This window comes from Oncorhynchus masou, unplaced genomic scaffold, assembly GCF_036934945.1.
Source record: "Oncorhynchus masou masou isolate Uvic2021 unplaced genomic scaffold, UVic_Omas_1.1 unplaced_scaffold_1211, whole genome shotgun sequence".
Lineage (NCBI taxonomy): Eukaryota > Metazoa > Chordata > Actinopteri > Salmoniformes > Salmonidae > Oncorhynchus > Oncorhynchus masou.
Genome location: NW_027001900.1, coordinates 131,960 through 144,499, shown reverse-complemented (window position 1 = coordinate 144,499; position 12,540 = coordinate 131,960).

Below are 12,540 nucleotides of genomic sequence, written 5' to 3'. Positions count from 1 at the left end.
CTCTTGATTTAGCCGGAAGAAGTTGTGAGCCATCCAAGTATTTAAATACCCTGTGTGTTGCTTTATCAATAAAGTAGCATAACAACGTTTGGCATGTGAAAACCATAATAAATATTAACAGGCTACATATGTGTCCTGAGCAAATTATTCAAGCCTCAAAATAAAAATAGGGAATAGGGATTTTTTATTGTTTACAAGCAGTAGGCTAGGCCATGACATGTTATAATTGTTTTAATATATATATATATACAGTGGGGCAAAAAAGTATTTAGTCAGCCACCAATTGTGCAAGTTCCCCCACTTAAAAAGATGAGAAAGGCCTGTAATTTTCATCATAGGTACACTTCAACTATGACAGACAAAATGAGAAAAAACAAAAAACATCCAGAAAATCACATTGTAGGATGTTTCATGAATTTATTTGCAAATTATGGTGAAGAACCCTAACCACTTGTGATATTCACAATGTGATTTTCTGGCATTTTGTCTGTCATAGTTGAAGTGTTATGATATTACAGGCCTCTCTCATATTTTTAAGGCAATGGTGGCTGACTTACTTTTTTGCCCCACTGTATATATATATATATATAAAATCATAGCAATTTACAATATCGGGTGTTCAACATATTACACTAGATATTAAGATCAACAACACTAATGGCTAAGCAGGGGGCTATGAAAGGTCTAGAATAGCCAGAGGGGCAGGAGGGGTTGGTAGAGGAGCTAGAATAGAACAGGGGCAGGAAAGGTTCTAGTAGAAAAGGAATGGTAGCCAGCTAGGAACAGGAGGGTTGAAGGAGATACAATATAACAGGAGGAAAGGAAAGGCAGGAACAGGAGGATTAAAGGTATCCATAACAGGGGAAAGGAAAGGTAGGGGGCTAGAATAGAACAGGAGGTATAGCCACGGGGCAGGGGGAGCTTCAGGTATAGCCACGAAGGCAGGGGGTTCAGGTAGAATAGCCAGGATAGGGGAGGGGATAGGAAATGTAGAGGAGCTAGTATAGCCAGGGGAGGGGAAAGGTAGAGGAGCTAGAATTGAACAGGAGGATAGGAAAGGGGGAGCAGAATAGAACAGGAGGAAAGGAAAGGTAGCCACGAATAGGGCAAAGGAAAGGTAGAGGACTTGTATAGCCACAGGGGAAAGGAGGGGGAGCGAATAGCCAGGAGGAAGGGGTTCGGGAGCTATAGCCACGGGGCAGGGGGTTAGAATAGAACGGTATAGCCACGGGGCAGGGGCTACAATAGTGGAGGAAATAGCCTACAGGGGCAGGGGTTCGGAGGATAGCCTACAATAGAACAGGGGAAGGGGGTAGGGAGCTATAGAACAGGAGGGAAGGAAAGGGAGAGGAGCCAATTGAACGGGGCAGGGGAAAGGAAAGGTAGCTAGGATATGAGAAAAGGAAATGATGAAAGGGAGAAAAAACAACACAGAAAACAAGGGAACGTTTAGAAGCCAGCAGTTGGATGTTAATTATGTAAGGTAGGGTACATGGGGCACATTGCACGGCATGATAGAAAAACCACGGGGCAGGGGTTTACTGTACTGTATTGAATTATAGCCACGGGGCAGGGGGTTCGGGGGTCATAGCCCCAAACGGGGCAGGGGTTGTTCTGCAAAGGGACATGAGCCATCAGGGCAGGGGTTATACTCAGGCCCCTAGCCAACACCTTGCAGGGTATATTTTAGAGAGTAACAGCCAGCAGCCTGGGGCAGGGGTGTCGTAATGGCACAGTGTTTTATGTAGCCACTTCTAATGGGGTTATAGGGGCTTCTTGTGTATAGGTAGCCACGGGGGCAGGGGGTTCGGGCAGGGGGTATAGCCACGGGGCAGGGGGTTCAGGTAAAGCCACGGGGCAGGGGGTTGGGGCAGGGGGTTCGGTAAAGCCACGGGGCAGGGGGTTCGGTAAAGCCACGGGGCAGGGGTTCGGTAAAGCCACGGGCAGGGGGTTCGGAAAGCCACGGGGCAGGGGTTCGGTAAAGCCACGGGGCAGGGGGTTCGGTAAAGCCACGGGGCAGGGGGTTGGCAGTCCACGGGATGGCGGGGTATAGCCACGGGGCAGGGGGTTCGGTATAGCCACGGGGGGGGTTCGGTAGGGGGGGGTTCCGGTATAGCCACAGGGGCAGGGGGCAGGGTCGGTATAGCCACGGGGCAGGGGGTTCAGGGGCAGGCCACGTGGCAGGGGGTTCGGTATAGCCACTGGGGCAGGGGGTTCGGTAAAGCCACGGGGCAGGGGGTTCGGTAAAGCCACGGGGCAGGGGGTTCGGTAAAGCCACGGGGCAGGGGGTTCGGTATAGCCACGTCTGAGACAGTTATTTTACGTTCCATTAGAACAACCAACAGGTCGAGACTACGGAGAATATCAACACATTAACATCCCATGGCACTTATCGTAAGAGTAGGGGTGTTAACCCCGGTGTCCTGGCTAAATTCCCAATCTGACCCTCAAACCATCACGGTCACCTACTAATCCCCAATTTACAATTGGCTCATTAATCCCCCTCCTCTCCCCTGTAACTATTCCCCAGGTCGTTGCTGTAAACGAGCGTCATGTTCTGACCTTAGTTCCTTTGTTTGTCTTTGTTTTAGTATGTTCAGGGCTTGAGTTGGGGTGGGCAGTCTATGTTCCTTTTTCTATAATTTGGGATTCTGTGTTTGGCCTGGTGTGGTTCTCAATCAGAGGCAGCTGTCAATCGTTGTCCCTGATTGAGAACCATACTTAGGTAGCCTGGTTTCACTTTTGAGTTGTGGGTGGTTGTTTCCTGTGTCTGTGTGTTCCACATGGAACTGTTTCGGTTTGTTATTTTTGTATTTTGTAGTGTTCAGTTTGTTCTATTAAATATGGACACTTACCACGCTGCGCATTGGTCTTCCTCTTCTCCTTCATACGACAACCGTTACAATGAGAACGTGTTCTCAGTCAACTGTTCTGGTAAAATAACGGATAAAAAAGAAAGAAGATTCTATTAATTAATAACTGTGATTCAAAAAATAGTAATTATATAGGTGATTAATAAAATATGCACATGACAGTATTAATACTTTGGTTTTTGTGAATGAAAAAAAACTGTTTTGATAATGGTTTTCATACACATACCTTGTCCATAATGTAGAGGCCTATGGGATATTCATTGAAGAGGTAAGAGAGGAGGATGGTAAATGTGATCTGCATAACCTACCAATATCAATTGACATACCTTTGCATACCTCCTCTGTCTGTATACCTGCAGACACAGACACAAAAGTGAGCAGTTCAGTCATCTTCAGCCAATACATCCAGCCTTCAACATGTTCTTACAGCCTGTATTATTACCTCCTTGTTGATTGATATCCATTGAGTTGTGTCCATTTTCTGTTTTAGAAAGATTTGCACACATATGAAAAGATAGATGGTGTCATCATAAAACAATATCAATTTAGATCAAACAAGGGACCAACCTTACATTGAGATCTTTACATTTTTCAGTTAAGTGCCTGCACCTGCTGTTCTTTCAAATCCAAATGTTTCAGTTGGGCAGTTAAGTTCCTGCAAGAACCCCCACCAACTAAGGAGGTTCCTCGATGAACCCCACCTCCTATGGGGTTCTTGGAAGAAGCTTTTGGGGGCCATTTTCAGTGCCTTTAAACCCAAGGTTATTTGAAGAGGATGTTAGCAGAACCCTTGTTGAACCCCTAATTTTTTAGAGTATACCTCACCATGGCCGTTAGAAGAGTGTATGATAGACTGAAATTGCCAGGGGAAAACTTGGTGGTGTGTGTGTGTGTGTGTGTGTGTATGTGTGTGTGTGTGTGTGCCCACGATATATAGGCTTAAAGGCAGAGGCAATAAAAGACACAGTGGCAGAATAAATTCAACCACACCTTTGTTTGGGCTTTGGGCTCCTGAGTGGCACAGTGGTTTAAGGCACTGCATCTCAGTGCAAGAGGTGTCACTGTAGTCCCTGGTTCAAATCCAGACTGCATCACATTTGACTGTGATTAGGAGCCCCATTGGGCCAGGGTAGGTCATCACTGTATAAAAGAATGTGTTCTTCACTGACTTGCCTGGTTAAATAATAATAATTTGTTTTATCACAAAACCGCATAGCAACCTGTGTCCTGTGAAGTCCACAAAGCGTACTGCATTTAACAGACAGTTACTACATGACCTACAGCATGGTCAAACAAGTGAATGTTTCTGACATTTTGAAACTCTGGGGGCGCAATTTCATTTTTGGATGAAAAACGTTCCCGTTTTAAACAAGATATTTTGTCACAAAAAGATGCTCGACTATGCATATAATTGATAGCTTTGGAAAGAAAACACTCTGAATTTTCCAGAACTGCAAAGATATTGTCTGTGGGTGCCCTAGAACAGGAGCTACAGGCAAAACCAAGATGAAACGGCAACCAGGAAATGAGCAGGATTTTTGAGGCTCTGTTTTCCATTGTCTCCTTATATGGCTGTGAATGCGAGAGGAATGAGCCTGCCCTATCTATCGTTTCCCCAAGGTGTCTGCAGCATTGTGACGTATTTGTAGGCATATCATTGGAAGATTGACCATAAGAGACTACATTTTCCAGGTGTCCGCCCGGTGTCCTCCGTCGAAATTGGTGCGTCATTTTCAGCTGCTGGTATTTTTCCATGGGATTCTGAGGGGAAAGCAGGCTTCCACGAACGGCATATCAATGAAGAGATATGTGAAAAAACACCTTGAGGATTGATTCTAAACAACGTTTGCCATGTTTCGGTCGATATTATGGAGTTAATTCGGAAAAAGTTTGACGTTTTGGTGACTGAATTTTCGGTTCGTTTCGGTAGCCAAATGTGATGTACAAAACGGAGCGATTTCTCCTACACAAAGATTCTTTCAGGAAAAACTGAACATTTGCTATGTAACTGAGTCTCCTCATTGAAAACATCCGAAGCTCTTCAAAGGTAAATGATTTTATTTATTTGGTTATCTGGTTTTTGTGAAAATGTTGCGTGCTAAATGCTACGCAAAATGCTAAGCTAGCTTGCAATACTCTTACACAAATGCTTGATTTGCTATGGTTCAAAAGCATATTTTGAAAATCTGAGATGACAGTGTTGTTAAGAAAAGGCTAAGCTTGAGAGCAGGCATATTATTTTCATTTCATTTGAGATTTTCAGAAATCGTTAACGTTGCATTATGCTAATGAGCCTGAGGCTGTATCCGATCCCGGATCCGGGATGGGTAGTTAAACAACTGTTGATTTAGAATCACAGAAAGTTACCGAAGTCCCAAAGAAAACAGGAGCTACATTCACTATTCCAGCACCATTTCAACTTCAACATGTCAGCATCATCAAATCACCTCTGCTAATATAATTGACCGGTTTCTCGTAGTTATTTATCACAGTAAATTTTGGTAACTGGGTTTACTTTTATGCTGTTGAGGGGAGTTTCTTCCTCTGCAGTGCCTTCAAACACAAACCTAAACTTCTTCTTCAGACTGGCTTTATGTTCCTCTTTAACTCTCTGTATGAGTTCTGTAAGGACAGAGTCAGAATAAAACAGCTTCGTTATTAGAGCATAAGATGAAGAAGAAGTCTTATCCACTTTTCACTCATATGGTTGAGACTGTCTACTAATAAACCACTATAAGGTCTAGTGAGGTGCTGTGGGGTTTTCATGAGACTGTCTACTAATAAACCACTATAAGGTCTAGTGAGGTGCTGTGGGGTTTTCATGAGACTGTCTACTAATAAACCACTATAAGATCTAGTGAGGTGCTGTGGGGTTTTCATGAGACTGTCTACTAATAAACCACTATAAGGTCTAGTGAGGTGCTGTGGGGTTTTCATGAGACTGTCTACTAATAAACCACTATAAGGTCTAGTGAGGTGCTGTGGGGTTTTCATTGAGACTGTCTACTAATAAACCACTATAAGGTCTAACCTAACCTACTAATAAACCACTAGGTCTAAAATGAGGTGCTGTGGGGTTTGATGATACTGTCTACTAATAAACCACTGTTAGTTCTAGTGAGGTGTTGTGGGGTTTTCATTGAGACTATCTACTAATAAACCACTATAATGTCTTGTGAGGTGCTGTGGGGTTTTCATTGAGACTGTCTACTAATGAACCACTATTAGGTCTAGTGAGGTGCTGTGGGGTTTTCATGAGACTGTCTACTAATAAACCACTATAATGTCTAGTGAGGTGCTGTGGGGTTTTCATGAGACTGTCTACTAATAAACCACTATAAGGTCTAGTGAGGTGCTGTGGGGTTTTCATGAGACTGTCTACTAATAAACCACTATAAGGTCTAGTGAGGTGCTGTGGGGTTTTCATGAGACTGTCTACTAATAAACCCCTATAAGGTCTAGTGAGGTGCTGTGGGGTTTTCATGAGACTGTCTACTAATAAACCACTATAAGGTCTATGTGAGGTGCTGTGGGGTTTTCATGAGACTGCCCACTAATAAGCCACTAACTCTAACCTTAATTGTAACCCCAACCCTAACCCCTAAGTTTAAAATAGCCTTTGTCCTCTTAGGGAAGGAACGTGGGAAATGTCCCCACGATGGAGAATTGTACTTGTTTTATTGATTTTAGGTCCCCACAAAAATAGGAGCACACACACACACACCTAAAATAAAATAGATCTGACAACTATCAAACCATCCAGTATATTTTCGGCCTGGTAATTATTCAGCGTGAAATACTAAGGAAAAACTATGACAAAAAGAGAAGAGGAAGTTCCATCAGTGTCTGTCTACATTTCTTTTCTAGTGACGGTGAGAAAGAGCTCTGGCTGGACTCCTGTTTCAACATGGTAAGAGTCATGGACTAACATGAGAGTCTCTGTTACTGGACTCCTGTTTCAACATGGTAAGAGTCTCTGTTACTGGACTCCTGTTTCAACATGGTAAGAGTCTCTGTTACTGGACTCCTGTTTCAACATGGTAAGAGTCTCTGTTACTGGACTCCTGTTTCAACATGGTAAGAGTGTCTGTTACTGGACTCCTGTTTCAACATGGTAAGAGTGTCTGTTACTGGACTCCTGTTTCAACATGGTAAGAGTCTCTGTTACTGGACTCCTGTTTAACATGGTAAGAGTCTCTGTTACTGGACTCCTGTTTCAACATGGTAAGAGTATGTTACTGGACTCCTGTTTAACATGGTAAGAGTCTGTTATTAGTGTTACTGTAATTTAATTTAATATGTTTTAATTAATTGAATTCCCTTAATCTATTTTATGAGAATTTGTAAGATTCTTGTTTTGCATAAAATAGACGGAGACCAGTCTTATCAATAAAAGATAAAAGTATTTATTCTCGGAGCGCGCTGCCACGTTACCACGAGCAACAGTTTATATACAATAACATAACATCATTTCATTGCTTCTAAAATTAATCTCCTCCTCTCGACCGAGACATAGGGAACTTTAAAAGTTCATTCAAAGTTCATTCTGACCAACTAGCACATACACAGGACACACAACACAACGGAATTAACTTTTGACCCCTCAACATTATCGATCACCACTTAGCTGACAGTTCTAATTAACAGAAAACCTAGGAATGCACTCACTGTCTTATCTTTTTTTTTGTAATAGTATTTTTATTGGAATATCACAATTTTCACCCATATTAAGAGATACAACAACAGAGACAAGGCACACAGAACAAAAACAAGAAAAACAGCACCCACTTACACATATCTACGCGCATATATATACACATACAAATACATACATACACAACCATACACATACATACGCGCACGCACGCATGCACACACACACATACACAACCATACATACGTACATCATTTTCCTCTTCCCGCTCGGTGCTTCTCTCACCCCATCACCATCATTGCCTCTCTCAATACATACATTTTAAACAAACTTACAAACAGAAATTAAATAAAAAAGATCAGTTTAAACCAAGAGGTTAGGTTCCACACATGGAACGTACAGTGTAGTTCTGAAATACATAGATCCCCGCCATTCTAAGTGAATCTTTGCAGCATAATAGCTGATACATCAGGTTCTAGGTAATTTAGATAAGGTTCCCATACTTTGTAGAACTGGTCTGTTTTAGAATGCAATGTACATGTCAGATATTCCAGAGGCATCCATTCAAATAGTATCTTATGCCAATCTTTAATAGAAGGAACCTTGTCACTAATCCACTGTAAAAGGATGTTTTTCCTCGCTGCGAAGGTAAGGATGTTGTAAAGCCTCCCTTTACCCACAGAAGTAACATGCCTACTAGGGAGACCTAACAATAAAGAAACTGGGTCCAGCTCTAGATCAACCCCTAGGATCTTTTCAATTTATTGCAGAACACCAGACCAGTATCTTTGTATTTTGGTACATGACCATAAACAATGTGTTAGGGTGCCTGTATCAGTTTTGCATTTAAGACACTGAGGGGAAGAGGAAGTGGGGCTAAAAGCATGTCTGCGATTTGGGGATATATGCAATCTGTGTATTATTCTTAATTGGATTGCTCTAGTACGGTTACATATAGATATTGTTTTTGCATATCTCCAAATGTCCTCCCACGTCTCTTCGTCAATAGTAACAGACAATTCTTTCTCCCACACTTGTTTCACCCTCTGTGTGTTGACAGCAGAAAAGGACCTTAAAGTATCATAAAACAGACTTACAGGCATTTTCCTTTGTGGGGAAAAAAGCATTTTTTCAATGACAGACACATCAGGGTTACCAATTAAGGTGGTGCTCTTCAGAATATAATGTCTTACTTGTAGGAAGCGGAAAAAGTCCTGCTTTGGGAGTCGATATTTCTCGACCATCTGCTCAAATGACAACAAAATCTTATCAGCAAATAAGTCATTTAGCCTGCGTATGCCCTTATTAAGCCATAAGTTAAAACCAGCATCCAGCAATCCTGGACTGAAATCTGGGTTGTTAAGAATTGGGGTAAGAGCAGAGGTTAGTTTGGACCTTCCCAGGAAGCGTTGAACTGACCTCCATACTTTGAGTGTGTTAAGTGTAACGGGATTATTGCAGTGATCTTCTACAGACTTGAAACTTCTGAAGAATAAAAGATCCTGTAAGGGGTATTTTGAAAGAGAAGTCTCAATGTCTAACCAAATAGAGGAGTCATCATTTGTGATCCAGTCAGAAATATAACAAAGGTGGGCACACCATTGATAGAACCTGATATTGGGCAGGTCCAAGCCGCCCATAGAACTTGGCAGCTGCAATATTGCCATCTTAAGTCTTGGCTTGCGTTTACTCCATATAAAGGAACTTAGCCATCCATTTACATCCTTTATTACTGTATTGGAAAGTAATACTGGGATCATTTGGATTGGGTAAAGTAGTCTAGGTAAAATGTTCATTTTCAAGAGGGATATTCTACCCAACCAAGAAATCGGGAGAGAGTTCCAGCGCTCCAGATCCTGTCTTATTGTATCAAATGGAACAAAATTGGCTTTGTACATTAGCTGGAATTTAGGAGTTACAAATATACCCAGATACATGAAACCTGAGGAGACCATTTAAAAGGGAAGGGGGGAGAAGTATTAGGTACCGAGTGTAGGCTACCAAGTGGCATAGCCTCTGACTTAGTAAGGTTAATCTTGTAGCCTGAGAATTTGCTGAATAATTCAATAATATTAATAAGAGATGTAATTGTCTCGGGACTAGAGATGAATATCAGGACATCATCAGCATACAAGCTTATTTTATGGTGAACATCACCAATGAGCAGCCCCTGTATAGCAGGCGTTACCCTGATGGCCTCGGCCAGTGGTTCCATAACGAGTGCAAAGAGGAGGGGGGATAAAGTACAGCCCTGTCTGGTACCTCTGTGTATAGAGAAGCTATTTGACCTTAGCCCATTAGTAAGGACAGCAGCCTGAGGGTCATCATATAAAACTTTCACCCATTTTATAAAGTTGTCCCCCAGACCAAATTTATTTAGAGCAAATAATAGGTAAGACCACTCCACACGATCAAATGCTTTCTCAGCATCTAGGGAGAGCACAAGACCATCCACAGCACTTTGTTGGTAGGCTTGAATTACATTAAGAAGCCGCCTAACATTGTTGCATGACTTACGGCCCCTAATGAAGCCAGTTTGGTCTCCTTTCACAATTAGTGGCAGTGAGTCCTCTAATCTTGTGGCTAGAATTTTAGAAAGCAATTTTCTATCCACATTCAGAAGGGAAATTGGTCTGTACGAGGAACAAGACTCTGGACATTTTCCCTTTTTGAGAATAAGTGAAATGTTGGCTTCTCTCAGCGTTTGAGGAAGTTGGTCATTTGAAAATGAGTGGTTAAACATATCACGCAATGGCTCAAGAATCAGGTCATGGAACTCTTTATAGAACTCACTACAAAACCCGTCTGGTCTTGGGGCCTGACCATTTTGCAGATTCTTAATTGCGAACATTATCTCTTCCTTGGTAATAGGGGCATTAAGGAGGGACCTCTGCTCTCCGGAGATAGTAGGGAGCTCAATCTTACAAAATAAGTTCTCCATTAATTTAGGTGCATCCTTTGGCAGTTCTGAGGCATAAAGGTTTGTATAAAATGTCTTAAATGAGTCACTTAAATAAATGATTACTATCAGGGTCAGTAATAGTAGCAATTGACTGAGAGTCAGCCCTCTTTCTAGCTAGGTATGCCAAGTACTTTCCTGGCTTATCGCCATGTTCATATAGCTTTTGCCTGACAAATCTCATTTTCTTTTCAGCGTCCTGTGTTAGGAGAGAGTCTAACGTTGATCTAAGGACTGATATTTCCTTTAATAGGGCAGGAGTGGGTGTTTTAATGTCGTCCTTCTCTTTAGTTCCTAATTCACCCTCAAACATTTTTTGCTTTTCACGCTTTTTCCGTCTCTTAGTAGCTGTGTGACATAATCAGACCCCTGGCATACGCTTTACAGGTCTCCCAAAGGAGCGAGGGGTTATCTGTTGATTGAGAGTTAATAAAGAAAAACGCTTTAAACTCTGTAATAAAATATGATGTGAATGTATGGTCTTTAAGAATGGTTGTGTTCAATCTCCAATGTCTTGAGAGATTGACTGCCCCGTTGAGTTTTATGTCCAGGATCACCTCAGCATGATCAGATATGACTATGCTTCCTATCCTAGTGGATAAAACAGACTGCAAAGACGTCCTGGGCATAAAAAAATAATCTATTCTAGTCTGACATCCATGAGGTGCAGAGAAAAAAGTGAACTCACTGTCTTATCTAAAAACCCCAGAGCTCAGTTTCGTTGGTTCAACCATAGGTTAACTACCTTATCTGCTTACTTAATCCACAAACCATTTCTTTCTGCCTAGTTGGAATGGTGTTCATTAACTTTAATTACTCCTTGTCCGTGTCACACAATCCCTTCTTATGAACTCATATTGTTAATCAGATATAATAAAACAGAGTATAAGTTTACTTAGTTACAGTTCCATTTAAAATTAGAATATTATTCAGTCATTTAATCATAATATTCCTAACACTAGACCCCTGTTTCAACATGGTAAGAGTCTCTGTTACTGGACTCCTGTTTCAACATGGTAAGAGTCTCTGTTACTGGACTCCTGTTTCAACATGGTAAGAGTCTCTGTTACTGGACTCCTGTTTCAACATGGTAAGAGTCTCTGTTACTGGACTCCTGTTTCATGGTAAGAGTCTCTGTTACTGGACTCCTGTTTCAACATGGTAAGAGTCTGGTCTCTGTTACTGGACTCCTGTTTCAACATGGTAAGAGTCTCTGTTACTGGACTCCTGTTTCAACATGGTAAGAGTCTCTGTTACATGGACTCTGTTACTGTTTTTAACATGGTAAGAGTCTCTGTTACTGGACTCCTGTTTCAACATGGTAAGAGTCTCTGTTACTGGACTCCTGTTTCAACATGGTAAGGACTCCTGTCTGGTAAGAGTCTGTTACTGGACTCCTGTTTAACATGGTAAGAGTCTCTGTTACTGGACTCCTGTTTAACATGGTAAGAGTCTCTGTTACTGGACTCCTGTTTCAACATGGTAAGAGTCTCTGTTACTGGACTCCTGTTTCAACATGGTAAGAGTCTATGTTACTGGACTCCTGTTTCAACATGGTAAGAGTCTCTGTTACTGGACTCCTGTTTCAACATGGTAAGAGTGCTTCTATATTATTTTTTTCTTTGTTCAAGTTCAACTAGTTCATTGGTAGGTACTAAAATAAATACATACATTGGAAGGATTTGGTTAGAGATCTCACACAGTAGTATAAATACACACACAGTAGGAGGATCTGAATCACCATGAAGGGTATTTGATAGTCCCTTGTGGTGGTCTGGATGTGAAGACCCCACTATCGAGAAAAATATAGCTGTAGTATTAGAATAGAAAGATTTGTTAAAAGCAGGTTTAATTAGCCATTTAGTATTATGTATGTTGTACTTCTGAACAGGTGTCCCTCTTATCAGGCCTTGTGTGTCATCTCATACTTTTCATATCATAGTATTTCTTCTCATATTATTTTGCATTGAGTATACTGCATATGAAGTATGTTCTGTCATGATGATGATGTTGACTGGTTAGTATACTGTACATGAAGTATGTTCTGTCATGAT